General features: G+C 39.5%; 1 protein-coding gene across 2 annotated transcripts in view; it reads right to left on the bottom strand.

Moving 5' to 3' along the window:
* The window catches only part of LOC137103030 (heparan sulfate glucosamine 3-O-sulfotransferase 5), an 87933-nt gene extending 62900 nt beyond the window's left edge, over positions 1–25033 (bottom strand). For both annotated transcript variants that reach the window (XM_067483025.1, XM_067483026.1), the window contains exon 1: positions 24632–25033. The gene's annotated coding sequence lies outside the window, so the exon portion shown is untranslated. The remainder of the gene's footprint in view (positions 1–24631) is intronic.
* Positions 25034–27596: the final 2563 nt, after the last annotated feature.

The raw sequence follows: 27596 nt of genomic DNA, 5'->3' as shown, positions 1-27596 counted from the left end.
GGTAGAGCTTTTATGAGTTTTAGAAACGACCACTGTGTTTTATCAGCTGCAGGGCACAGGCAAAGTAGACATTTGTGGTGTAGAAATGTCACAGATTGTTACAACTACAGTATATATACTGTAGGAATATGGCCCAGACGAAAGCACTGCAGATTAACACACACACACACACACACACACACACACAGCTCAGGTCTCTGCATAAACCTTGGTGTAAATCTTGTCAGTAGCTGACTGTGGGCCACAGGAAGACAATCTGGAGCTGAAGTTCTCCTTGAAGTCCTTAATCCTCATATGTATAGCAAGAACATGGTACAATCATTGAATATGATGCAACACAGCAGCACACATTCCCAACCCACCTACATGTTAGGACTGTAAATGCATAAGTTAATGAGGTCACAGGTGGGCTCATTATGTGGCGCATGAAGGTGTCAGCCTCATTAAACAGAAGTCCAATCAGCCAAGTGAAAATGGTCATACCACTGGGGCGGTAGACAGCATATTCATCGTGGTGCTGAAAACAAAGCTGCTCAGCTTTAGTGAAAACTCCAATACAAAGCTCCTCTACACTCATGCATCCATCCATACATCATCAGCATCTGCTTATCCTGAGCAGAGTTACAATGAGCTTCGTGGTATCCTATCTGTTATAGGGCAAGAGATGGGGTCCACCCTTGACAGGTTTCCAGTCTGTCTCAGGGCCAACACAGAGATGCCTACATAGACAACTATTTGCACTCGTTCCCACCTACGGGCAATTTAGAGTCACCAATAACTTAACCTGCATGTTTTTTGATGTGGAAGGAAACTAGAGTACCATATGTACCACCATGGGTTTAGTAACAAAGAAACAGCAACAACTAACCAGACATACCACATAGTTTAAGATATGAAGGCCGATGAATTGAAAACCATTTCCAGAACTTTTCACATTTCTTTAAGTTCAGTTGCAAATACCATCAAATGCTCTGCAGAAACTGTCTTTAATAGGACCGCCACTAAAAAAGTACACCAGCAGTTTCCTCAGCTGCAGACGACAAGTTCCTCAGTTTCAACAACCTCAGAAATCACCAAATAATGGCCCAGATTAGAGCCTACATCATGCTTCCAGAGTTTAATGTCTACACAACAGCTGTTTGGAGGAGCTGGTGTAAATCAGGGCTTTGTGGTTGAACCGCTGTAAGTAGAACAGAACTGAGGGATCACAAGAAGAAGTGGAAACCTGTACTTTGGTCGATAGATTTGACATCGTGGTTCCAACCACCATAATGCACATAAATGGTATCTGTATATGTAGTGGCTAATATAAACCATGGGGGAGGAAGTGGTGGTGGTTTATTTAGACTTCATGGTTCACTTAACCAACATTCTGCAGTAACATGCCTCATCTGGTTAGTGTTTCTTTGAGCATCATTTGTTCTACCCATCTCCAGGCTGTAACGGCTACTTTACCAAGGAGCAGATGAACTGGCCTCCACTAACCCAACCAAAATGTAACTGAGATGGTTGAAGATGAGCTAAACCTAACAGTGCGAGAACTCCTTCAAGAATGCTCGAAAAATGACATATGTGTTCCACAAATCTAACTGAATCTGACTGATTGTTTTATAGAGTCTTTTCGAAACACCCCCATCCTATGAATATAATATAATCAATTCCCGTTGGTGGAAAAGTTTTCCCATGACTGATAAAGCCTGTAACCAGAATTTAATTTGGGAAATTAGGGCAAATACAGAGCAATTCTATTGAAGGAAACCAGATATCCATCTCCGCTGCAGCCCTACTCTGTGATATAGCTTTTTATAATGGGTGTATTTTTAAACTTAAAATCTTCCTCAGTGCAGCTTTAACTAAATCGGGGCAAAGAGAATGATGTCAGTGGTCTCAGCTGAAGACAACAACAGAAGTTCCATGCATTAGATGGACTGATCTGGGCATTTGCTGATTTTTCAAAATGGATGGCATTAATTTCCATCCCAATCCCTGCTCTACACTCTCTTCCTACATCTTCCGCTTTCATTCTTCTACTGTCTTCCCGATCTCCATAGTGTTTGTCAGGCAGAGGGAACATCTAATCATGAAAAATGTCTGTGTGTCAAGGTATCAGGGAACATATGAATCCATTTGGTAAACTTGAGCTCAGCTGTTTCCAACAAACTATTATTTTACAGAGCTTGTTAATTTTCCTGCCTCTTCTTTTCTCTCCCTACTACAACCAATTTACCACCACATGAAACTTACATCCTGTTAAGTCCTGTTAAGTCTTTTTTAATTTTTTTTATTCTTCTTCATTTTTCAAATCATCTGTTTTGGGTGAAACTTTGCCTTTATCTGCTCTTTTTGACTTACAGATGTCTACACTCATATAATTGAGTAAATACTCTGCATCCCCTTACGCTGGTAAAAAGAGGTAAACGAATAATTTTGTCAACATAATATAACATAAATTTGAAAGTTAAACGTTCCTTAATCATCAGTGGTAACAAAGACGTTAAAGGTGTGTATAATGAAAATTTTATCAGTGCAAAAGTTTGTATCCCTCTTGATAAACTATCTAGATAATTAACTTTAACATGTCAAATCAGGTGTCTTATCTTCTAAAAACTGTCAAAACATAATGATTAATGAGTGGCACCAAGTGTATTAAACTGGGCTTGCACTTAAATTTGGGTGGATCTCAAGGAGCAGTACAGAAGAACACAAAATTAACTAGTAAACCTTTACACAACAGAAGCTTTTAGGGATACAAGTACTAATACCAGTATCTGTGAAAACCATAATCCAGAAATGGGGACACACCAAGCGAAGACAAATAACTGAAAGAGGTAAAACTTGGAACTTGCCTTAGAACTACAGAGGAATCGTAAACAGACAGCAAGCATAGTCTGCACAAACCTGGATTGTAAGGCCGCAGTCTTGGAGTGTGCAAAATAGCATGTAAAAGTAAAACTCTGCCTATGAGAAGAGCACAACGTAAACATGGTAGGTGCTTGCAGATGCTTTGAGGGTTTGGGGTTAGGGTTAGGGTCTGCATTAGGCACTGGAGCTCAGCATGAAGTGGAAGGTAGAATGAATGTTTTCACAAAGAATGAGCTCTAATTACACCTGAAAGGATACAAAGGCTGCTTATAGGATACCCAAAGAGATTGGAGGAGGTTTTAAATGAATAAGAAGGACATACAAAGTACTAAAGATTTTAAAAAAGGGGAAACAAAATATGCTTTTCCACCATCCCCTGTGCTCTGCCCTCAGATTATAGCATCAAATTAAAATAAATAAAAATATAGTGGAAATATCTCTGCCCTGTTTTGCAAGTTTGGCTTCACAGGAGGCTTTGACAGCACCTCTCCACAATAAGAGTTTTGTATAGAAATGTTATCAAAGTTACTGTAGCTTTAATTCTCTGAATATAAACAGGCCTCCTTCATTTACAGACTTTTTTTCTCTGATGACTACTTGAGAACTAGAATTATAGTTTGTAAACTCTATAACTTGTCTCCCACGGATAAGGGGTTGTGAGAGAGACTGAAATGTTGACTTATATGAATAATGACATTAATATAAAATATGTGTATAAATACACCTTTGACATATTTAAATGCACATCAAAACAATGTGATATGTGTGCTGAAGGAGCAGAACTGAAGCGCAGGCTCTTTGCTGAGCTTTGTGCAGGTGAGAGGAAGCTAAAAGGGAAGATTCAGCAGAACAATGCTGAAGAATGAGAACCCTGGACTGGCAATATTTCCTTCAGCACTTATAATTGCAGCCTCAGTGATTTTATACCATCTAGTATATAACTAAAGCTTCCCCAAGAGGAGCATCATCTAGGCAGACGGTCTCTGGATGTTTGGGTAAAATGTTCTCCCCACGTGTGAACAGCAGCTGAAACAAAGCAGTTCCCAGGACTACATTTTGCAGTCCAAAATATCTCCAATCTTCCTCTGTTCTCCCCAAGGTCAACAGACCAGTATTGAGTCAGAGATACGGCAGGCATGGGAGCAGATCTGTGTACAGTAGATAAAAACATCTAGGTTATGTCCCAGAGGATGTTCTGTACTCTGACTTCAAACACATTTCCACCTCTTTCTAACTTGTGACAAAAACTCTTGATGTATTGGAGACGATTCTCAAGAAGTACTCTTGTCCTGGGGGGACACTGAAACATTTCCCACCTGTTTCTTCATTCTGAATTGTAACAGGTTGCATAACGTTAAATCGTTTTTACTGTCAAAGGCTTCATGGACTTATGGTGATAAATGACATCTTGTTATGGTGCAATCTGACAGCTGAAGACATTATTGTGTTTTTCTGGCCTTGGGATTTTTTACATTTTAGAAAACTGAAAGCTATAGTTCACTGTTGTAAAGAGGATTATTTCAAAAGTCTTTTCGAGTTTTTTCCAAATAGGAATCAGAAAAAAAGCATTACTGAAGGGCAATTGGAAAAGGTCCAGTCTTGAAACTTTTTAGGGCCCATATATGACAATTGTCTGTGACTAACACATATGATGTCTGTAAAGACTAAACACTATTAGAGAAAAAAATTGTGGTAAATGTGAAGCTTTATGAAGTGACTCACTTTTGCATATAAGAGCAGTTTTCGGTGTTTCATATCTGTGTTAAAATAGGTTAATTTATATGAAATTTAAATAAACAACAACTACATTATAGAATTTTATCCAACTAAATAAAACTGAAAGAAAACCAAACTATACCAGGGAGAAAAGTCTGCTGATTTAGTATTTTAAATAAAAAAAAAAATAGCAGGGAAACCTGGTTAAAGGAGGGTTTTTGTCAGTGAGAACTGTATTTGTTGGTAAAGGGCTAAATCAACATGAAAAGCAGAGACCTGTTGAGAGAAAAGCAGCCATTTTAAATTTGTCAAAAAAGGAATAAACAAAATCATTGCACAAACACTCGTCAAAGTCAGCAAACAATCAGGTCTGTCCTAAAAAGAAAGAAACCACTGGTGAACTGAGCGGCATGCACAGAACAGGTCAGCAAAGGAAAACAACAGCTTAAAGAGCAGTGTCGCTAATATTCAACCTGCTTTCTATGGCTTTAGTTTATGGTGTAAATATATATTAATGCTTTTAAACTTCCCTCTGACTTCCCTATATTAAAATTTCTCTGCTTCTAGCTGAAAAACCAGAAGACATAAACCAGAAGACTTTAGATGATATCATCTGTTGGAGTTTTGGAAAAGCAGGTTGATCATGATTACAAACTTCTTAGAATGAGCAATGAGATGACATAATCTGCCGCCTCACTACGTACAATACTCGATAGTGTTGCCCCTCTAAAAAAGAAGCCAGTAAACCAGCAGAGGCGATCTCCATGGTATAGTTCACAAACACGCAACTTAAAACAGGAAACACGAAAGTTAGAAAGGAAGTGGCGTTCCAGAAAGTTAGAAGAATCTCATTTAGCCTGGAAAAATAGTTTAAAAATGTACAAAAAAGCTCTCAGTGATGCCAGAACAGCATATTATTCATCATTAATAGAAGAAAACAAGAACAACCCCCGGTTTCTGTTCAGCACTGTAGCCAGGCTGACTAAGAGCCATAGTTCTGTTGAGCCTACTATTCCCTTAACTTTGAGCAGCAATGACTTCATGAGCTTCTTTATGAATAAAATTGTAGCTATTAGAGAACGAATTCACCAGATCCTCCCCCCAAAAATTACAGATAGATCTTCATGTTCAACAGTGCTAGAGTCATCGATAAGGCCCCACTCCCTGTTAGACTGCTTTTTACCCATAGATCTCTCTGAGCTAACTTCAATTATTACCTCATCTAAACCAACAACCTGTCTGCTAGACCCTATTCCAACTAAGCTGCTCAAGGAAGCTTTACCCTTAATAGATACATTCATATTAGATATCATAAATCTATCTTTAGAAACAGGCTATGTACCACAGGCCTATAAGGTAGCTGTAATTAAACCATTACTTAAAAAAACCCTGTCTTGACCCAGGTGTTTTAGCCAATTACAGACCAATATCTAATCTCCCCTTTATTTCTAAAATAATTGAAAAAGTAGTCGCAAAACAATTATGTGACCACCTTCATAGGAATAATTTGTATGAAGACTTTCAGTCAGGATTTAGAGTTCATCATAGTACAGAAACAGCACTGGTAAAAGTCACCAACGATCTTCTCATGGCCTCAGATACTGGACTCATCTCTATACTTGTTCTGTTAGATCTTAGTGCTGCATTTGATACCATTGATCATAACATTTTATTACAGAGACTGGAACATGAAAATGGAATTACAGGAACTGCACTAGGTTGGTTTAAATCTTATCTATCTGATAGATTTCAATTTGTTCATGTTAATGATGAATACTCCATGCACACAAAGGTTAGCTATGGAGTTCCACAAGGCTCTGTGTTAGGACCAATACTTTTTACTTTATATATGTCTCCTTTAGGCAACATTATTAGAAAACACTCCATAAATTTCCAATGTTATGCTGATGATACCCAGCTATATTTATCTATGGAACCAGATGAAAATAATCAGTTAATAAAGCTTCAAGCATGCCTACAAGACATCAAGGCCTGGATGTCCCACAATTTTTTACTTTTAAACTCAGACAAAACCGAAGTCATAGTATTTGGGCCCAAAAATCTCAGAGATATGATGTCCAACCATATTGTCATACTAGATGGCATAAGTCTGGCCTCCAGTACTACTGCAAGGAACCTTGGAGTTATTTTTGATCAGGATCTATCCTTTAACTCACATATAAAACAAATCTCTAGAACAGCCTTCTTCCACCTACGGAACATTGCCAAAATTAGGAGCATCCTGTCTCAAAGTGATGCCGAAAAACTGGTCCATGCATTTGTTAACTCTAGGTTGGACTACTGTAATTCCCTACTTTCAGGATGCCCCAGTAACTCCCTAAAGAGCCTGCAATTAATCCAAAATGCTGCAGCAAGAGTGCTGACTGGAACTAGCAAGAGAGATCATATTTCACCTTCACTAGCTTCTCTCCATTGGCTTCCCATTAAATGTAGAATAGAATTTAAAACCCTGCTTCTTACATATAAAGCTCTGAATGGTCAGGCTCCATCATATTTAGAAGACCTCATAGCACCATATCATCCCAGTAGACCACTTCGCTCTCAGAATGCAGGTCTACTTGTGGTTCCCAGAATTTCCAAAAGTAGAATGGGAGGTAGAGCCTTTAGCTATCAAGCTCCTCTCCTGTGGAACCAGCTCCTAGTTCAGATTCGGGAAGCAGACACCCTCTCTACTTTTAAGTCTAGGCTTAAAACCTTCCTTTTTAATAAAGCATATAGTTAGTTATAGTTATGCTGCCATAGGCTTAGACTGCTGGGGGACCCACCCCCCATTGCACTGAGCTCCTTTCCTCCTCTTGACCATCTCTCCTCTCCTCTCATCCAGCAATTGTCACCACTGTATGTCATTAACTCTGTGTGTTCTCTCCCGTAGTTGTCTTTGTCCTCCTCTGTCCCCCTCTCTCTGTCCCTTTCTGCAGGTGTCCCCCGGCTTTGAAGCTGTGTGTCTTCCAGCGTTCTGATCCTACCAATCTGCCAGATGTTTTGTTGTTGCTTTTGTTGCTCTGTTCTTTTCTCTCTCCCCTTTCCACTCACCCCAACCGGTCGAGGCAGATGGCCGTCCACCCTGAGCCTGGTTCTGCTGGAGGTTTCTTCCGTTAAAGGGAGTTTTTCCTCTCCACTGTTGCCTATGGCTTGCTCCAGGGGGAATTGTTGGGTTCTCTCTATACATCTTTATAATCTTGACTTTATTCTGTAAAGTGCCCTGAGATGACTTTGTTGTGAATTGGCGCTATATAAATAAAGTTGAATTGAATTGAATAATCTAAACTGAAAGTTCCTCCAAGTGATGTCATCGAAAGCGTTTTTCAGCTAGAATTGGAGAGATATTTTTATATAGGGAAGTCAAAGTGGAGTTTAATGGCATTCAGTTACAGCACAACAACAACGACATGTGGACTGATGGGATGAACCTCTACCAAAGTGATGGAGAAAGAAAAAAAATGTGTTGTTGAGCATTGGCTTTGCCACACCAAAGCCAAACTGCTTATCCCAACCAGAAATGCATGTTCAAACAAACAATAGGCATTTAGAGATTACATTTTATTTACTTTAACACTAGCTTTTTTTCAATACCTCTGCTCATTCAAAATTCGGGCGATCTGATACTAAAGGTGCTATGGAAATAAATGCTCAAATCTATAACTTGTGTCTCATACGAATCTTTTGATCCTAAACCCACATGTCTTCAATGTACAGCAACAACAATTGAAGTGGCCTTGTCCTTCCAATCCTTTTAAATGAGACTATTCACCAACAACGACCTAATTGCACAATAAACACAATTAACAAGAAGTGACAAAGGTAAATGATAATAATGCACTTTATCTGGTTAATAGCTAATAAACAAAGACCCATCATCAAGTACTGTGGCTGCCAAAGTTTGCTATTAGCCTGCTGGAAGAGGTAGGTCTTCTCATGATTACAGATGACACAGATAATTGACAAAAAAGGAAAGAAAAAAAAAAGCGCTCATTCACAGTAAAACACATTAAATATTAATAGGATTTCCTCTTGTGACTGCAGAATATTTCCAGTTTTTCGGGTTTTATGGCCTTTGGCACGTCCTTTATTCGATCCCTGTGAGCATTTAAAAGCTGACCTGAATGCAGAATTGAATGACTGACCTGAGACTGCAATAAACTTGGAGCTGTTACCTTCTTTTGGAAAGACTGCTTGAAAATGAATCCACAAGCAAAATGAAAATTTTTTCAACAGTAAGTTCAATATAGAGTGCAGTCAATACATATGGGGCAGCTGTGACTCAGGAGGTAAAGCAGATGTTCAACCAACTGAGGGGTTGAGGGTTGAATCTCTTACTCCTCCTGTCTATATGTTAAAGTGTCATTGGGCAAGATAGTCTCCAATTGGTCAGAGCCTTGCAGACGACCAGAGAAGCAGATCATTTCCATGTGCTGCAATACTGTCCAAAATGTGTGTCCAAAAGACCTGCAGGATTAACATTGCACAGTTATGGACAAAAAAAAATCACAATATCACACTGCAAACAAGGCCTAAAGATATTCAGCAGTTGAAGATAATCTAGTCCCAGTTTACATTATTTATTTGATCATACTTAGTGAACTGTATGCTGTACGGTCACACTGAGGATGAAATATTTAAGTCAAGTCAAGTCAAGTCTGCTTTATTGTCAGGCATATGTTATGGCATGTTAGGCATGTGCGTGTTTCAAATGTACAATATGATGGTCTGTGGGTAGGTGTTGTGTGAATACTATTTACCATTTCATTTCTGTATGCTTATAACTATCAGTATTAAAGCTACAGTACAATATGCAGCTTAAGCTATGGATACCATTAGGCTGAAACTCCATTCAGCTCTGTGCAGCACTTCCTCTCGCTGCTTTAATACACTGCACACCAACTCAGGTAGTGGTCATTTTGAAATTACAAATGCTTAAAAACGTTCCAATCAGACAGACATTGTTTACTTCCTCTTATATGGTATAAAGTTGAGCCTGGCTCAAAAGCTTTTTAAAAGAAAGTGCTATTAAAAATACTGTACATTGTATTGTACATGATATATGAAATTCATAAGTTGTAATGGATTTTTTACAGTTGTATTAATCATAAACACGGAGAAAAAAAACAGAAAGTGCTTAATGAATTTGCCCTGTGGTTTGCCTCTAAGTCAATCCAAAGGCTGCCTAACATTTGTTGTTTAATCGAATATTTAGGCACTGTACCAAGTCCTTAGGAACTGGCCTGGACTATAAAACTATTTTGCCATAGTGGCTACACTTAGTTGAAACTTCTGTGTTGATCACATTATGCAGACTGACTCACACTAGCTTTACATACACACTTAGATTAGAGAAGCAGCAGCTGTAAAATAATGAATAACATTTCTGAGCGTCACAAAGAGAAATGACTATTGTCAAAAATTCTATCCCTTTACTAGAATAACTGTTGAAGCGGCCGTATTAATAGGGTACGTACTGTATGGTTTGTATGCAGACTGGTATTGGGCATCTTTATCTTTGACACTATACAACTAAACTTATTCAGATTTTTCAGGAGGTCATTATTGTGTTATTATTTTTGAGACCCTAATTGGCTGTGGGTGTGGCCCCCAAATATAAGCCCAGCCTATAGGAACACATCCTTCTCAGTAATGTATGTTTTGTTCCACTATAGCTACACTACATGGAAGGAGTCACACAGCAGTTAATGTGATCTTTAGAGTGGATTTTAATCCTGAATGTGAAGGGGAGAAACTGCTGTTGCACAACTGAGACTCAACAAAAGGCTCTAGAACAGTGGCATCATGTCCTCAGGCTTGCTGAATTTATTCAGTTGAGTGACAGGAAGAGATGATGCTCATGTCCATGCAAACACTGTTATGTATCCTCCATAACGCACAGCACAGTGTAGCAGCTGGATTTATACTCATGTATCCAATGTCACATTCTGGTGTGAGCAGCTTCAACACTGTTTGTTCTTCGGATGAAAAATTCTAAAATGTAAATAGCATAATAGTAGTGGATATAAGAACTTAGGCCCCACCATCACCTTAAACCAACTCAAAGCTTGTTTCTATCACAGCAATTCCCTAATTAAACCCATTAGCTTTACATATATTTTGACTTAAAAAAAAGACGTGTAATTGTATTTTTCTACTACTAGACTACATCCAAATGTTAATCAGAATTAGGGGAGCAAAAGAAAGTGTTCCTAATACAAAAACACAATTTACTGTGTAAAATAATTTTTTGTTATTAAAATGTGCATATTTATCGTTAGCTGTACATGGGCCTAAACGTAATTAAGCATTAGTCATAGTGTCAGTGCTCCACAGAACTAGACATTTTAGGGTTAGTGCAATAATAATAACTTGTCTCATTCTTTTGTTAGTTGCATTTATTCTACAAAGAGCTACTTCATCATCATGTTATTGGTAAGGATGACTAACATAAATACTGCACTCACAGTATTTATTTGTATGATCCAAGAACTCTGAATTTGATTTGTTCTGCCACCAAACCTACTTCTTTGAAATAGAAGCCATTTATTCCATCTATAAATAATTAAAATGTAAAATGCAAAACACATGCAAAACGTAATGGGTTGCCCGCTAGCGTAGACTTTAATAGTCATAGTTATAACCTACTATGACTGCTGGCTACAGGGCCAATTTAAAACTTGTTTATTTTCCTATGTTCATCTTCTCATATGTGTGGTTTCTCCATGCTGGGCTTTAATCATCCCCATCAGGCAGATAGTCAAAAAGAATTCACTGACCTTTGGCCTATATTGATAAAACTAAAAATAACATACCTCAACTGCTATGTCACACTTTTGTTTAAATGGTAAATGGTCTGCACTTATATAGCGCTTATCTACCATCTTACTCTGCTTCTTATTCACACATTTGCACTCACGATCACACACATTCACAGACTGATGGGGAGCTGTTATGCAGCTGGCCAATGCTCACTTGGAACAGCTAAGTTGGGGTTCAGTGTCTTGCTCAAGGACACTTCGACATGTGACCGGAGGAGCCGGGGATCAAACCAATAACTGCAGTGTTAATGGACGACCACTCTACCTGCACCACAGTTGCAGGAAGGTTTGCACTTTCGACAGTATAGGAAGACTTATTAGCACAGGAAGCTTTTTTAATGTGAAACATTGTCACATCCTCGTTTGTCACATCACTTCTTATTAATGAGAAATAAAAACCTTCTTTTCGATCATAGGCCTAATCCACATTACATCTTCCACCACACATTCCCAACAGACTCTACAGAAAAATGAAAAGAGTGTAAAAAAGGCTGGTGCACACTGTTAATTTCTGCAGATGATTATCCTGCCACTTGAACAGCATCAGTTTAGAGAAAACATTTATCTCCTCAGGCGACAGAAACCAATAAAGCATTAAAGTTTGTTTAACATTTTTTCTTTAGTAGTATGTATGCAAAGCCTATGTTTAATTGAGTTTTGGCTCCAACTTATTCTCCAACCGCATCTACTTGAACCTTAATTATAGGGGTCTGCCTGTGTAAGAAAGCATGGTAATAGAATACAGCTGCAGGTCATCACATTTAATAGTATGACTCATCATTAACACTTGGGAACAAGGATCGATCAGGCATAAGTGAAAGGAATACTCGCAAACAAGGCTGGGCTAAACACTAAGTGCTCCATCAGATAAAGAAGAGTCATAACTCCCAGTTGTTAGCAGGAGGAGGCTGCTGCTGTTTTCTTCACTCTAAAAGAAGTTCAAATTACTGCTCATCAGCTTTACTCTCCAAATGGTGAGGGGACACATCCACAATGTGATTCCCACTTGGGAACTGTTGTAACTTAACAAATAAAAATAAAATACCTGAGTTAATCAGGATGAATCTAATTCTATAGAATAAACTTTGAATTGCAGCGTGCACTAATAAGCTGGGAGGTCACTCGCCATACACAAAATTATATTTTAGTATTACATGCCATTTCTGTCTTTACATTCTCAAGAAAACAAGACAGTGCTGCAGATGTATGTGCTCCACTCCATTTTTTCATTCTTACTTTATAGAATCGTGAATTGAGGTTGGCATCAACCAAGGAGGCTCATAGTAGCTATAGGATATTTCATGATAAACTTAAAAAAAGTTTACTTTTATGATTGTGAGGATTGAGAAGTATAAGCTCGGTTACTCAGCATTGCTACAATATGTTGAGTACTGAAAGTATATTTCATGTAATTAACATTATAATGTTAAAATAGTGTTAATGTTAATGTTTTAAGTCTGGGTTTGTTGGAGGCTCTAAAGTAAAAGCTGCCTAGTGCAGAAAAACAAACACAAATGGCCCTTTTTTTACTACTACTACTACTACTACATTAAAACACACTAAGAGGGAAAGATACACACCCCTATGATTTATAACCTTAATTAATTTTAGAATTTTTAATTTTTTTATGTCCTTTCGGCTTATCCCGTGAGTTCAGCGTCGCCACAGCGGATCATTGTCCACATGTTGATTTGGCACAGTTTTTATGCAGGATGGCCTTCCTGACACAACCCTCCCCAATTTCTACTGGGCTTGGACCGGCACTGCTGGGGAGGGGAATGGGCTGTTGGGCATTCAGTGTCTTGCCCAGGGACACTTCGACCTATAGCCAGGACCGGGGATCGAACCACTGACCCTGTGGTCAGTTGTTACACTACCTGTGGTCCATGGACGACTGCCTTTATCAACTGAGCTACCAGTAACTATTAAAACCCTGAATTTTGACCTCTGAATTATTTCTTGGCTTTGACTCCTAATCAACTTCTCCTAATATTTGAGTTTAGCACTTATGTAAAACTCACTACTAAATCCAAATATTTGATGAATCAGATGATGAGTACTCATAAAGTGTGTTATAGAAAAATAGTAAGCTGTAAACTCTGACATTTTCATTTCATAGAATCCTAAAGCAGCTTGTTAAAAGTGTGTGAGCAGGTAAATACTGTGGCTTGCTTCCAGTAAATTACTAATTCTGCCTGCGAGACACTTTTGCAACTTCCTCAGATTGTCAAAGCTATCTGTTAACATTTTTAATAGTCTAAGCAACACACACAAAACCAAAAAGCTGAGAAAAAAGTGGCTCCAGGAGCAGCACAAGTCTGCCAATACTGGTAAGTATTTCATGCTTTCTGTTTGTATCCCTGGGTGCTGGAAAATTTTGAATCTTAAAAATGTACTGTTGCAATAATACTTACAAGCACTACATTCACAGCACTGCAGGGGATGCAATGCACTGCCAAAGATATGGGTTGCCATGGTAACATGGACATCCCCTCCCCGTAAAAGCTCTAATTGATAGAAGCAGATAGCTGCAGAGAATTAACCACCCTGATCAGTGATGCTACGTGCAGCTAAAGGCACTAACAGCCAGGCAAAATCCATGTGTGGTCAATCCAGTCTTCAGATGTAAGGGTGCCCAGCTGGGACACAACACCTGGAATGCTGAGAGAACACCTAAATAGTCCATCTTCAACGAAAACATGCTTTCTAATGATCTCATCTTTTGGCTTGTATTTTTCAGCAGAAAAAGCAAAATCAGTCGGAAAATAAAAAAATAAATAAAAATCTAATTCTTCTTTTTTCCAACCAATTCTGAAATGCCCAGAGGGAAGGTACTTCCTTCCAAATTTGATAAACCTGCCTCTCATTTAGAGATGCCATTACTCTGGTGAAATGACTCCGAGTGAATGAGCTTGCTGCTAGAAATATAATTATGAATGATTTTAGCATTTAGTCTGGCAGCGTTATGTCCATGCATGTCAATAAAGCTTGAGTGCTAAGTCTTCTTTATGGCCGAGTTTCAGCCACAGCAGCAGCAGCAGGGCCAATGCTGAGAGAGAAAGTATTGAGCCATGATGCAACACAAGCCAAAGTTGGAGGAAAAAATGATGCCTCTGCCTCACTGTGTATTTGTGTGCAGACAGCTGGAGCAGACAGACTTCTTTTTCAAAGCTTTTTTTCTACAAAACAAACAAACAAAAAAACAACTGTAAAAGTTGGAAGTCGTGTGTACAGTTTCTTTGCCCTGGTTCCTTGTTCTCAAGTTGACATGTTTTATAACTGACATGACAGAATGGCAGACATAAAAAAACTAAAATAATGTGTCAGCCCTATAGTGGTGATGAAATAGTTCAGAACATAATGAAGTTCAGGCATTTCAGATTGGCCGCGCTGTGCTGGACTTGATGTAACATTTAGCACAGAGCGAACAGAAACTCAGAATGCAGTAGTCATTAGTGCTCTGTATAATTGGTGGATGTGGTGAGTATATATTGTGTCTACAAAGCTAGTTTACCAAGTGGCTAAAACGTCCTGATGCTCTAGGGCATTAAAACCCTAATAACATGTCAACACAGGAGGTGTCCATCTGAATTATTCATAGCAACTGACAGCTGTCTGCACAGTCCACAAAACAGCTCATGCTTTACATACACTATACGCACCGAATGCAACCAAAAGTATGTTTTAATTACTGCAGTATATTTTCTTATCAGTATCTCCAGGAGTTTGAGGACCTTTTTTTTTTAACTTGTCGCAGACTAAAATGCCTGATTTTGAGACAGCTTTTTTTTAAAATCATGATGTTTGTAGTGATATTTTATGATTTACGTTGCAAGGTCATGCTGAATTCACAGGGGATTGCTTTAATTAACCGCTGTGACCGCAACATCGCAAATTCCTGGGGGACCTGTCTCATGTTTCACATGTATTACAGAAGTGGTAAAGTTCACTGTGTTTAGTTTTAATGTTGGTCAGTTTGATTAACTGTTGGTTAATGATGGACTTCAGAATGTTTTCTCTCCTTTCCAGATTTTGTGCTTCTTTCGGCTTTATTAGACCATAACCTTTAGCATGAAGTGGGATGGAGACCTAGAGTTAAGACGCTGAGCTGCAGGTCAGCTCCTCCAAGTCTAAGGCCATGGTTCACTGGTGGAAAATGGTGGATTGTCCCCTTCAGGTTGGGAATGAGTTACTACCCCGAGTGAGGGAGTTTTAGTATCTCTGGCTTGTGGATTGTGAAATGGATTAGGTAGGTAATTAGATGTGGATTGTGAGATTGACAGGGGAATTACTGCAGCTTTAGCAGTTGTACTAAACTGTGGTAACACGGGAGCTGAGCTACAAGGCAAGGCTCTCAACTTACCAGTAAATCCATGTTCCAATCCTGACCTATGGTCATAAGCTCTGGGTAATGACCAAAACAATAGGATAATAAATACAAGCACCTGAAATTAGTTTTGTCTGTAGGTCAGTCTTAGAGATAGGGTGCAGAGCTCAGACATCCGAAGGAAGCTTGGAGAAGAGTCGCTACTTCTTCCATCTTATAAGAATCCCCTCCGGGTGCCGACATTTTGAGGTCTTTCTCGCATGCCCAGCTGGTAGGAGACCACAGGGTAAACCCAGAACACATAGGAGATATATACAGATATACACACACGTGTTAGAATCCCGCCAGAGAAGCTGGAATTCATTGCTGGATAGAAGGATGTCTAGAAAGCCTTACTAGACCTGCTGCAACTGTAAGACAATCCTTGATAAAACTGATGCATAATTAATTAAATTTGCAAAATTAAGGTTGCTGGAATATCAGCCAAGGTCTACATTATTATTAGTGTTGCTGCGTCAACAACCAGGGTTTTACTTGATAACGTGAGATGGGCAGCAAGGTGTTGAAGGGTAAATGTACATATATATATATGTGTGTGTGTGTGTGTGTGTGTGTGTGTATATATATATATATATATATATAGCGCTTTACTACCTATTGGCACTCAAAGCGCTTTACACTGCTTCTTATTTACCCATTCACACTCACACACACACTGATGGGGGAGCTGGCCAACAAGTTGGGGTTCAGTGTCTTGCTCAAGGACACTTCGACATGTGACTGGAGGAGCCGGGGATTGAACCAACAACTGTGAGATTGGTTGACCGCTCTACCTTCCTGCGCCACAGTGTCATGGGGCCCAAAGCCTATCCCCAATGCTACTGGGTGAGAGGCAGGGTACATCCTGGATGGATCTCTATTCTATCTCAGGGCTAACACAGAGAGACATACACAGACAGACAACTATTAACATACAGGCAATTTAGTGTCACCAATTAAGATGTATGTCTTTGGACATAGGAGGAAACTGCAGTACCTGGGGGAAGCAAACTCCACACAAAAACCTGATTCAAAACCATGGACCTTCTACCTTGAGGTGACAGGTATAAATTCTTAGACCAAACTAAGTATTGGAGACATATACAAAGCCTGTTATACTTTAGTTAACAAATTAAAAAGAGCTTTATTATTGATAAAATATTTACTTTTTTAAACACAACATTGAGAAATGTAAACACAACAGCAGATTCTGCCGGAAACTTTGTCTATGCCATACACAGCTTTAATTCTTATGTTATTTAAAGCCAATTAAAAATCAGAATGTAATATTTTAAATTAGGAAACTCTATCTGCTTAGATAGATAGTAAATGGTCTGTTGGGGTTCAGTGTCTTGCTCAAGGACACTTCAACATGTGACTGGAGGAGCCGGGATTGAACCAACAACTGTGAGATTAGTGGACAACTGCTCCACCTTCCTGCGCCACAGGTCAGTCACGTTTTTAAAAGCTTAGACCAAATTAGCAAGTGGATGTTGACTTTCCAAAGGTCCAAATTAGGGTAATTCCTAAAGCAGCACATAATGTGGTAACCTTCTGCAAATGCTTGAAGTGTGAGTTGGCCCCATGGGAATAACACACCTCACCTTGCAAATGACTGCACATTCTAAACCCACAGAGCTACATACACCCACACACAATCTTCACACCTAGATGGGAAATCTGGTTTTAATTGCAGATGTATCATCCACCTGGATTTTGGTTTTGTTTGCTCAATGTTTCAAACTTATTGCTCTGGCTGATTTATGGTTGTGGCTGCTGTGATAAGTGTTAGAGGTGAGACAGAGGAGAGAATAAACAGAGGTTCAGCAGGAGAAGAGAAGTTATAACTGCTGCCATTATTTATATGTTCAGAAATTAATTACACAGCAAACACAGAAGCAGCAATAGCCATGGATCAATGCAAGACTTCAGTGCAAGTTCAGTCAAAGTCTTTAATATGCAAGCACTGCAGAAGGAGAGGTAGCACTTTTTATTATTCATTACCAATGCTATCAGGTTTACCCTATGATTTTAAAGGTTTAAACACTAGTTTAAGAACTTATCTGTATTTAACTCATAATACCCTACTGTTTGAACATCAGTACTGACTTTGGAAAAAAAGTGAGTGAAATGGGCAGAATGCCTTTATCCTCTGCCTCATTTCCAGGTTTCAGCTACTAAGTTCAAAGCAGTCTTCTCAAATGTTTCATTAGCTGCTTAGCTGACAAAGAACAGTTTCTATATGCTGATTATATGTTGCCAACATACAAAAATGTGTGCTAATGACGTTCTTCATTGATGATACAAATCTCTTTCCTTCACATGTAGCTTACTATAGCGCTACAAAATATAAATGGTGGGTATTAGATAAATGGGGGCAGCTGAACTAAGGGAACAGAAACACCAAGGCCATATCAGAGGACTAACAGTGGCAAACTGCTGCATTACCTCACGTTGTGTTCATCAAGTCCAAAATAAGTAACTAACACGTTCTCATCCCACAGCATCAGTCCCACGGTATCACTCCTAAAGCATCACCATTTGACACAACACCTTTATATACACAAAAAACTACCTTAGGGTTAGGGAAAACAACTTCAGGGTAATATTAAGAGACAACATGTGTTACAACCATGCTGTGTTATGATCATCATCTTGGAAGTGAGCACAGAAGACCTACAGTAGGACTGCAGATACCAACCATAAACAAAGCGTTTTTTCTTTTCTATTGTCACACCAGCCTTGCTCACCACAGATGGTTTATGTCTACTTCCAATCAAAATTATACCTGATAATAAGTTCTACGAAGCACTAGCATTTTTTATACCACGGTCTCTTCTAATGCATTGATTTGTTTAGGGACAGACACTCGGCAATGCCCCAACGTTGACCAACAGCCGAACATGGACTTTGTGAGTCACTGGCCTAACCTCAAAAGAAAAACTTGCCATTATACTGACTTGTGAATGCAGGAAAGATGACTACTGCAGTACAACATGGATATAAACAATTAAAGCTTCAAGTTGTTTCGAACATCTGCACTGGAAATGTTTTATAAGGAAGCAAATGCTTCTAATGTTATCATGCCATTTAATGGCCATTATCTGTCATTATCAGCATCACAGAATCGGGCTAGTAGGTACAGGCTCCACACGTTACTAGGCTCCGTCATTTTCATGCCATATTATGTGCTGGATCGTTAGTTACAATAATAAATGCAGAGCAACAATATTGTTTAAGTATCATGCTGACCACAGAACACGTCAAAATGAAGTAAGCTTTTTAAGATGCTGTAAAACCACAGGAAAAAATAATAATGATAATTCTGAATATGCATTGGGAGGACAAATTGCATAAAGCAAATCTTAAAAATGAAACCCATATGGCTAATGGATGTGGGTTGTGATATTGTTCAGGAAGACTCAGGAAAAAGCCGTCCTTTAGATGCTACAGACCTTCACAAGTGATTACTGTGGGATAACTGAACACACTTGATCAGACCCTAAAGGGAAGGAAGGGGGTGTCAGGGAAGAGAAGAGCAGTCTGTGAATGATGATTACAGTCACCTTAGTCATATTTCACCATCTCCGAGATGATGACTTGGGTACGGGTGTGTGCAGAGGGAAGACAAATTTCTGTATCACCCTCAGATTAAAATCCCACAGAGTCACACTACTATTGTTTGCATCTGCCTCCTCTGCTTTCATGACTGCTTACTAAGGTATAAATTAATCCATGTTGTGGGCACCCAAATATGTCTCTGTAAACTGTAAATAACAGGATCACTATCATTAATCTCAAGTGATGACAGAGCCAGCTGCAGGGCTCACTTTCACTGTGTGTTACTAACTACAGTTAACAGGAAGTGGCAACCAAGGTCATGTTAGTAGATGTTAGGCTTTTTCTTGAATATTGAATTAATTCAATTAGTGCTTCTGCAAAGGCAAATGTAAGTGAAATGTATTAAGTGGCAGCAAAGGCTGCTCTTAAAAATCACACTGATGGACTAACTTCTCTCCTTTCTTGCCACAGTGCTACTGGAGTTGGCGGACTCCTGGGCAGAGCTTGTTTGCATCATGTGCCAGGAACAAGGCACTTCATTTGTTACTCCCAGAAGGTCAGCAGGGAGTGTTTTTATGCACCTTCCTTCATGTCCGTTCCTGTCCTGCCCACAGAAGTCATTAAGATGAATAGGCCTATATGCTGTCCTGCCTGCTGCTAGCTGTGTGATGACCTATGATGGCGCAAATAAGACTTTGAAGGAACACATCATTGCTCTCATCTGATGAGATTCATACTCAAAGACTGATGTCTAGATGTCATTCGGAGGTGAGGCAGAAGTTCACTTTACTGTAGGTTGAAGTGAAAGGTGGCTTAAGGGAATAAATGTGATCATAAGGACAAAACGGATTGTCAGTGCCAGCAGTGTAAATGCTATTGAGAACAATGAGGTCAGCACCTTAGAGGTTTTAGCAACAAGGACAGATGAAGATATTTAGCTGATGCCACTACTTTTACACAAGCATGTAAATTTTTGGTTCTTGTCTCTCAACTCTGACCACGCTCACACATTAGGGACAGCGATATAGATACAGGCCACGTCCACATAAAGTAAGGTAAATCTTTAACTGCACCTTTCCATCCACATTTCGGCTCTCTGTCCAGATTGGTGGCTTTCGTTCACTAAAGTGGATCTTTGCCAAAACGAGTGTGTAAATCGGTGATGACAGCTCAGAGATGTAGTGTGTACAGGAAAAACAGAGCTCTGCTAAAAGCGATGTTATGTTGCTGGCCAAACAGGTGGAAGCAAAGGTGGAAGCATTTTACTCTTAAAAGGATCAAACATCTTTGTCTGGTTTAAAAAAACAAGTGGGAATTCCCGATTTTACTATTATTGATCAAACTTATCCTGTAGTGTGAAGTCGTTTCTGACACAATATTAACACTTCCATATAAAAATAAAATATTAAAAAAGAAGGCAGTAAACCAGAAGAGGCGATCTCCATGGTATAGTTCACAAACACACAACTTAAAACAGACAACATGAAAGTTATAAAGGAAGTGGCGCTCCAGAAATTTAGAAGAATCTCATTTATCCTGGAAAAATAGTTTAAAAATGTAAAAGCTCTCTGTTTATCTCTCTGAGCTAACTTCAATTATTACCTCATCTAAACCAACAACCTGTCTGCTAGACCCTATTCCAACTAAGCTGCTCAAGGAAGTTTTACCCTTGATAGATTGATGATATCTAATATGAATGTATCTATCTTTAGAAACAGGCTATGTACCACAGGCCTATAAGGTAGCTGTAATTAAACCACTACTTAAAAAACCCTGTCTTGACCCAGGTGTTTTAGCCAATTACAGACCAATATCTAATCTCCCCTTTATTTCTAAAATAATTGAAAAAGTAGTTGCAAAACAATTATGTGATCACCTTCATAGGAATCATTTGTATGAAGACTTTCAGTCAGGATTTAGAGTTCATCATAGTACAGAAACAGCACTGGTAAAAGTCACCAACGATCTTCTCATGGCCTCAGATACTGGACTCATCTCTATACTTGTTCTGTTAGATCTTAGTGCTGCATTTGATACCATCGATCATAACATTTTATTACAGAGACTGGAACATGAAATTGGGATTAAAGGAACTGCACTAGGTTGGTTTAAATCCTATCTATATTACAGATTTCAATTTGTTCATGTTAATGATGAGTCCTCCATGCACACAAAGGTTAGCTATGGAGTTTCACAAGGCTCTGTGTTAGGACCAATACTTTTTACTTTATATATGTCTCCTTTAGGCAACATTATTAGAAAACACTCCATAAATTTTCACTGCTATGCTGATGATACCCAGCTATATTTATCTATGGAACCAGATGAAAATAATCAGTTAATAAAGCTTCAAGCCTACAAGACATAAAGGCCTGGATGCCCCACAATGTTTTTACTTCTAAACTCAGACAAAACTGGTCATAGTATTTGGGCCAAAAAATCTCAGAAATATGATGTCCAACCATATTATTACTCTAGATGGCATAAGTCTGGCCTCCAGTACTACTGCAAGGAACCTTGGAGTTATTTTTGAACAGGATTTGTCCTTTACCTCACATATAAAACACATCTCCAGAACAGCCTTCTTCCACCTACGGAACATTGCAAAAATTAGGAGCATCTTGTCTCAAAGTGATGCCGAAAAACTGGTCCATGCATTTGTTACCTCTAGGTTGGACTACTGTAATTCCCTACTTTCATGATGCCCCACTAACTCCCTAAAGAGCCTGCAATTAATCCAAAATGCCTCACTGAGCTCCTTTCCTCCTCTTGACCATCTCTCCTCTCCTCTCATCTGCAATTGTCACCACTGTATGTCATTAACTCTGTGTGTTCTCTCCCGTAGTTGTCTTTGTCCTTCTCTGTCCCCCTCTCTCTGTCCCTTTCTGCAGGTGTCCCCTGGCTTTGAAGCTGTGTGTCTTCCAGCATGCAGCTACTGGTCCTACCAATCTGCCTGATTTTTTGTTGTTGCTTTTTGTTGCTCTGTTCTTTTCTCTCTTCACTTTCCACTCACCGCAACCGGTCGAGGCAGATGGCCGTCCACCCTGAGCCTGGTTCTGCTGGAGGTTTCTTCCGTTAAAGGGAGTTTTTCCTCTCCACTGTTGCCTATGGCTTGCTCCAGGGGGAATTGTTGGGTTCTCTCTATACATCTTTATAATCTTGACTTTATTCTGTAAAGTGCCCTGAGATGACTTTGTTGTGAATTGGCGCTTCATAAATAAAGTTGAATTGAATTGAATTGAATTCCAACAGGATCAGACTCTCCCAACTGGGTGTTGTGTATTGTGAGCAGCAGTGTCCACCAGCCTTGAGACCAAGACTAAAACTTAAAGTGTGACTTCAATTTGCTCTCTATTGCTTTAGTTTAGGGTGTAAATCTACAATAATCCTTTTGAACTTTCCTCTATTCAAATATTTCTCTGCTTCTAGCTGGAAAACTCCTCAGGACATCACCCGGAGGAGTATTTCATCATTAGGAGATCAGATAATGTCATTTAGGGGACCTCTGGAAAAGGAGGTTGACCATGATTACAAACTCTATAGTAAGCGCATCAAGATAACATAATCTAATGGTTCCTCCAAGTGATATCATCTAGATTTGACCATTTAGCAGCATGTAACAATTGCGAATAACTGTAAATGCAGAAAAACAATACAGAATACAGAAAAACCCTACCTCGCATCTACTTCTTGCTTTGGATAAACCCGTTGGCCAAATATAAATGTGTTTGTAGACCAATCACTGTTCCCCATTGTTCGGACTGGTAAACAACTTTCCTTCAGTTTTGATCAAGCTACCTTGGATCCTTTTTTCTCAAAAGTCCACAGGGTTTAATAAAGTGGATATTTTGAAGTGTTTAAATTCTTGTTATTCATAGAATGTAGGTCAGCAACAGTGGATATCTGAAAAGGTTTTGAAATTAAAGGCAGATTTAGATGTCTGAGCAATCCAAGTCTGTGTTTGTTGCATTGTTGTGTTTATCTTTAACCCAGCAGCAAAAAAGAGCAGTAATAGTGGATTACTTCCCGCAGCTAAAACTGAGTTGAGACAGGCTAATATTTATTAAAGCAGCAACAAAATATATGATGAAAGCTCTGCACCCTTTATCATACTAGACACTACAAAATATTTTGACTTCCTTAGATTTTAAAACATGACTTCTGTTTTTTTTTAGTTAGTGCTTTCATATACACATATGAACTTATGTGAAAATTATTCCTATGTTTCCTATGTTTTCTGATCTTACACTAAAATAGTAGGGAAAAAATCCTGGTTAAAAGAAACACAGCTATGGCAATGCCACGCTACATTCACCTTTATCTCTCAAAGACAACAGTCAATATTAATGCAGCCACAAGAGGTCAGTTATCCTGAAATCCCATGCACAGGTCATTTGAAGAGTTTGGTAAAACACTGACTGCTATCCCTTTTCTTTTATTTCCATAGGAACCATCTAAGATCAAACAGCTGTCAGACCTATAGGTGCAAGAAAATGATCTGAGGTTATAGGTACAGTAGCACTGATGAAGTTGATGCATGGAAGATACAGTGGTGGAAGAAGCATAACTCCAGGAGCTTACATAAGCAGCAGTGTCATGCTGTTAGTCTTAAACCCATGTAGTGTAATATGCAAACTGCCTAATACTGCTCATTACTCTGCACTTTGCATTTTCATCTTCATTCTCACAGGCTGCCACAGAGCTGTAGGCACTTAACTAATAACAAAAGCCCTATTAGAGGGTTAATGCAGAGTAATGGTGACAAGCAGCAGCACTGAAAATAGCACCTGTCGCCTGAGACAAATAAATCAGCAAAGACAAGAACGATGGTGCCAACAGAAACACAAAGAAAAACCTCAAATTGTTGACAGGTGAGAACCTGGATGTGTTAACTGGACATCTCTGTTTGTCATCCCTTACAAAAGCAGTCTAAGAGAAAATGTGTCACATGTTTGTCAAAGTGTTAAAACACAGAGACTGGGCTGGAGACCATGTTAAGCACATGATGTGGAGGCAAGACCCTGGGAAGCGGTCAGCCCAGGGATGCTCACGGGAAGATTCTCTTTGAACAGCAGCAGAGCGCAAAGATCAAATGTGGAGGAGAAACTCCAGTTTGTTGTACTTCAGCTGGAATATGAGAGGAAGACTTTCCCACTGTGTCAGCTGGGAGGCTGAAATACTGATGAACACACCACAAACTGCCACAAGGTCAACATAAATTCAATTGTGTTTTTCCATATTCAAACACTGGTTTGCAAACGGTTGAACTGAAGACAACTCTTCAAAAAGGGGACTTTCTGTTTACCTGTTCGGCATCCTCCTCCGGACACGGCAGATACCCTTCGAGTGGGGTGCGCGGGAGGAACGGCTGAGGAGCAGAGGAGACACCACAACACCTTTCCCTATTGCTCCCGGACGTGTGTGTAGGGTCAGGTTGCACGGGACAATTGGTGGTCGTCAAGCGGGCTCTGGACCGGATGATCCGCTCAGTGCGCACTCCAGCCGCCAGTTGCGCAGGAGCATTTAAAGTAAATCGTCCGGTAGCGACTATATGATTAACTCTGCTTTCTCTGCGAGGCTGTGAAGACAAACACAGCGAGATTTCTCAAGTCCACTAGTTTGGGAGCGCCCTCCTCCAGCACGTCCCTGGATCAGTGTGGCGGTGGAGACGCATGCAGCTCCCTGTTCTGCTGACTGAAGGAGGGTGCACGGGGGGAGCTGGGCGTGTTCCTGGAGGAGGAGGTAAAGAGGAAGGGAGGGGGAGGGCGGATGCGCAAAGATGCTCAGCTCTTGGTGAAGGTGTTCGAAAAAGTTTTTAAGAGTGGATCAGGGAAATTCTCCGTCTTATTTTATGAAAATAGTACTTTCATATGTATATCATAGTGTCTTTTATATCATCTAGTGTCTTTACTCATGGAAACATGAAAAAGAGAAGTACAGTAGTCTAATTAACTCAAATAATTGACTTTCTTTTAATGTGTAGCTATTACTAAAAATCATATCTTAAAACTAACTCCACCACAAAACTAAGACAACCTGATTAAACACAAACACAAGTTTGAAAATAGAATTGTTTTTATTAAAGTGATACTGATCAGTCTTCCAGGGGAAGTATTCACCCTCTTAGCGACTATATCCAAAAACAATCACCAACTGAAATCCACCAGAATGGGAAGAGCTACACACACAAGTTCAAATAAGAATGACGTAGAACAATACTGATCACTCACAGAAGTGGTCCACGTTCTAAAATTAGTTGAGGAACATGGCCTAGGTCTCATTCAGGAAGTCACAATAGATTCAAGGAAAACATTTACTGCTGCCTCTGTCAGTGGTTAGTGTTGAGTTGAAAACCACTGCTTATCCCAAAGAACATGAAGAACATGTCTGAAATCTGCCACAACACACCGAGATGACCCTAAGAGCTTTAAGGAGAATGTTCTAGGGGATGAACCGTTTGGAAGACAGATGTCCTGTAATATCTAGGATAAATTAAACACAAAGAACACTGTACCTATGGTCAGCCATGGTGGTAGTAGTGTAATGGTGTTGAGAGGTTTGCTGTCTTAAGAGGCAGGGAGACTTCTCATAAGCTCATCAGTCTTTGATTAAATAAATGTGACATATTTTTGAGATATGAACCAAACAACTGGTTTAGTTTCTTGCAAATGTCCACTAGGGCTTTCATTATCTGTAACCACTTACCCTGTTCAGGGTCACTGGGGGGCTGGAACCTATCCCAGCCATCAGAGGGCAAGAGTCAGTGTACACCCTGAACAGGTCTCCAGTCTATCCCAGGGCCAATACAGACAGACATACAAAGACAAACAAACAACCAATCACACTGTGGACTGTCCATGCAGGCACAAACCTTTGACCTGAGTTGCTCAGAGAGAATCAGAGTTTCTGAGTGGTTGAAGGAGTGATTACTTTTCTATTAGGGTGATTTAGGTGCTGGATAAACTTTCGGCTTCAAACACAATGAATTCAAATGTGTATTTTATGTTTGGTCACCTTTGTTTTCTGTTAGATTTAGCTTGAAGAGCTGAAACAGGTTAGTATAAGAAATATACATCCACACATAGGTTAGTATTAAATACACACAAAAAGAAAGTATCAACAGACAGTCAAATAATATTGTAATGTGAGTCCTTGTGTGTCATATTCACTTACAGTTTTGTGATGTGCAGATGATCATGTCAAGCAGCTCGGTGCTCCATCTGTGTTCACAGAGGAATTATTCAAGCATAGCACTGAGTTTAGTTATCCTGTGTTGTAGATGCACTAGGAAATGGTAAAATTGCAGGAAGGTTTTATGTATGTGTCTTTTGTCAGTATCGCAGCTAACTTTGGCTATAGCGTAAGGCTGATCCATTTCATTTGGGTTGCTTTTACTCAATCAATGTACCAATCGATCATTTAAGTTGAGCTGATCCTTTGTTTCAGCATGTGATATCAGGGCATCCAGATATAAAAACCTCACATGGCCCCTTGTCGATAACTTCTTTGTTGATCTGACTCAACCCTAATCCAACCCATTTCTTTTCACCCCTTTCTCACCAACTCACCAAACATAACTAATGCAGCCTCCCTGTGTGCTGCTGAAGACTGCTCCACAGTTTCCACACTACAGTGCTGGTGAGCATTGGTGACCCCTGCACAGGAGTATCTGTAAACTGATTGTTGTGGACAGTGTGTACACATCTATAGAGGAGCTTGCTTGTGGGTCTTTGCATGTAGCATGTTCGAGCCCTAAGGGTTTAAAAAGTTTGTGTTGAATGGACCAGAAATTCTCATTTGCATCAGTGTACTCTCATGGGGCATATTTAGGGCCATAGAGGCCACATACTGTGGTATGGAGGGGTCCACCAAAACAACTCAGGACTGTACAGTACAAAACGCATTATCAGTTTGGTACAATTGTGTGCAATAATCATACACACATGGATAAATTGCAAGTGGACTTCCTTGTAATATGAACGCTGTATTTCTGTTTGCCTTGAGGTCACCACTAAAAAGGAAACAGCTGAAATGACACACACTCCTTTCTATACAGCTTCTCTGAAGTTTTCCTCTGTGGCGACACACACCTGATCAAACTGAAATGCCAGTGTGTATGTGGCATTTCAGCTGATATACAACCTGAGTGTGGAGTGAAATGGACTTTATATCATATCAACAATATGTGAGCTCTCTCTGATTGCCCATATCCTCCCAAATAAGCCATCAGTCTGACACAGCATATTTCAGTTTGCTGGTAAGCAGATCAA

This window comes from Channa argus, chromosome 17, assembly GCF_033026475.1.
Source record: "Channa argus isolate prfri chromosome 17, Channa argus male v1.0, whole genome shotgun sequence".
NCBI classification, from domain to species: domain Eukaryota; kingdom Metazoa; phylum Chordata; class Actinopteri; order Anabantiformes; family Channidae; genus Channa; species Channa argus.
Note: the sequence above shows the minus strand (reverse complement) of the source record. Positions and strands in the feature narration are given on the sequence as shown.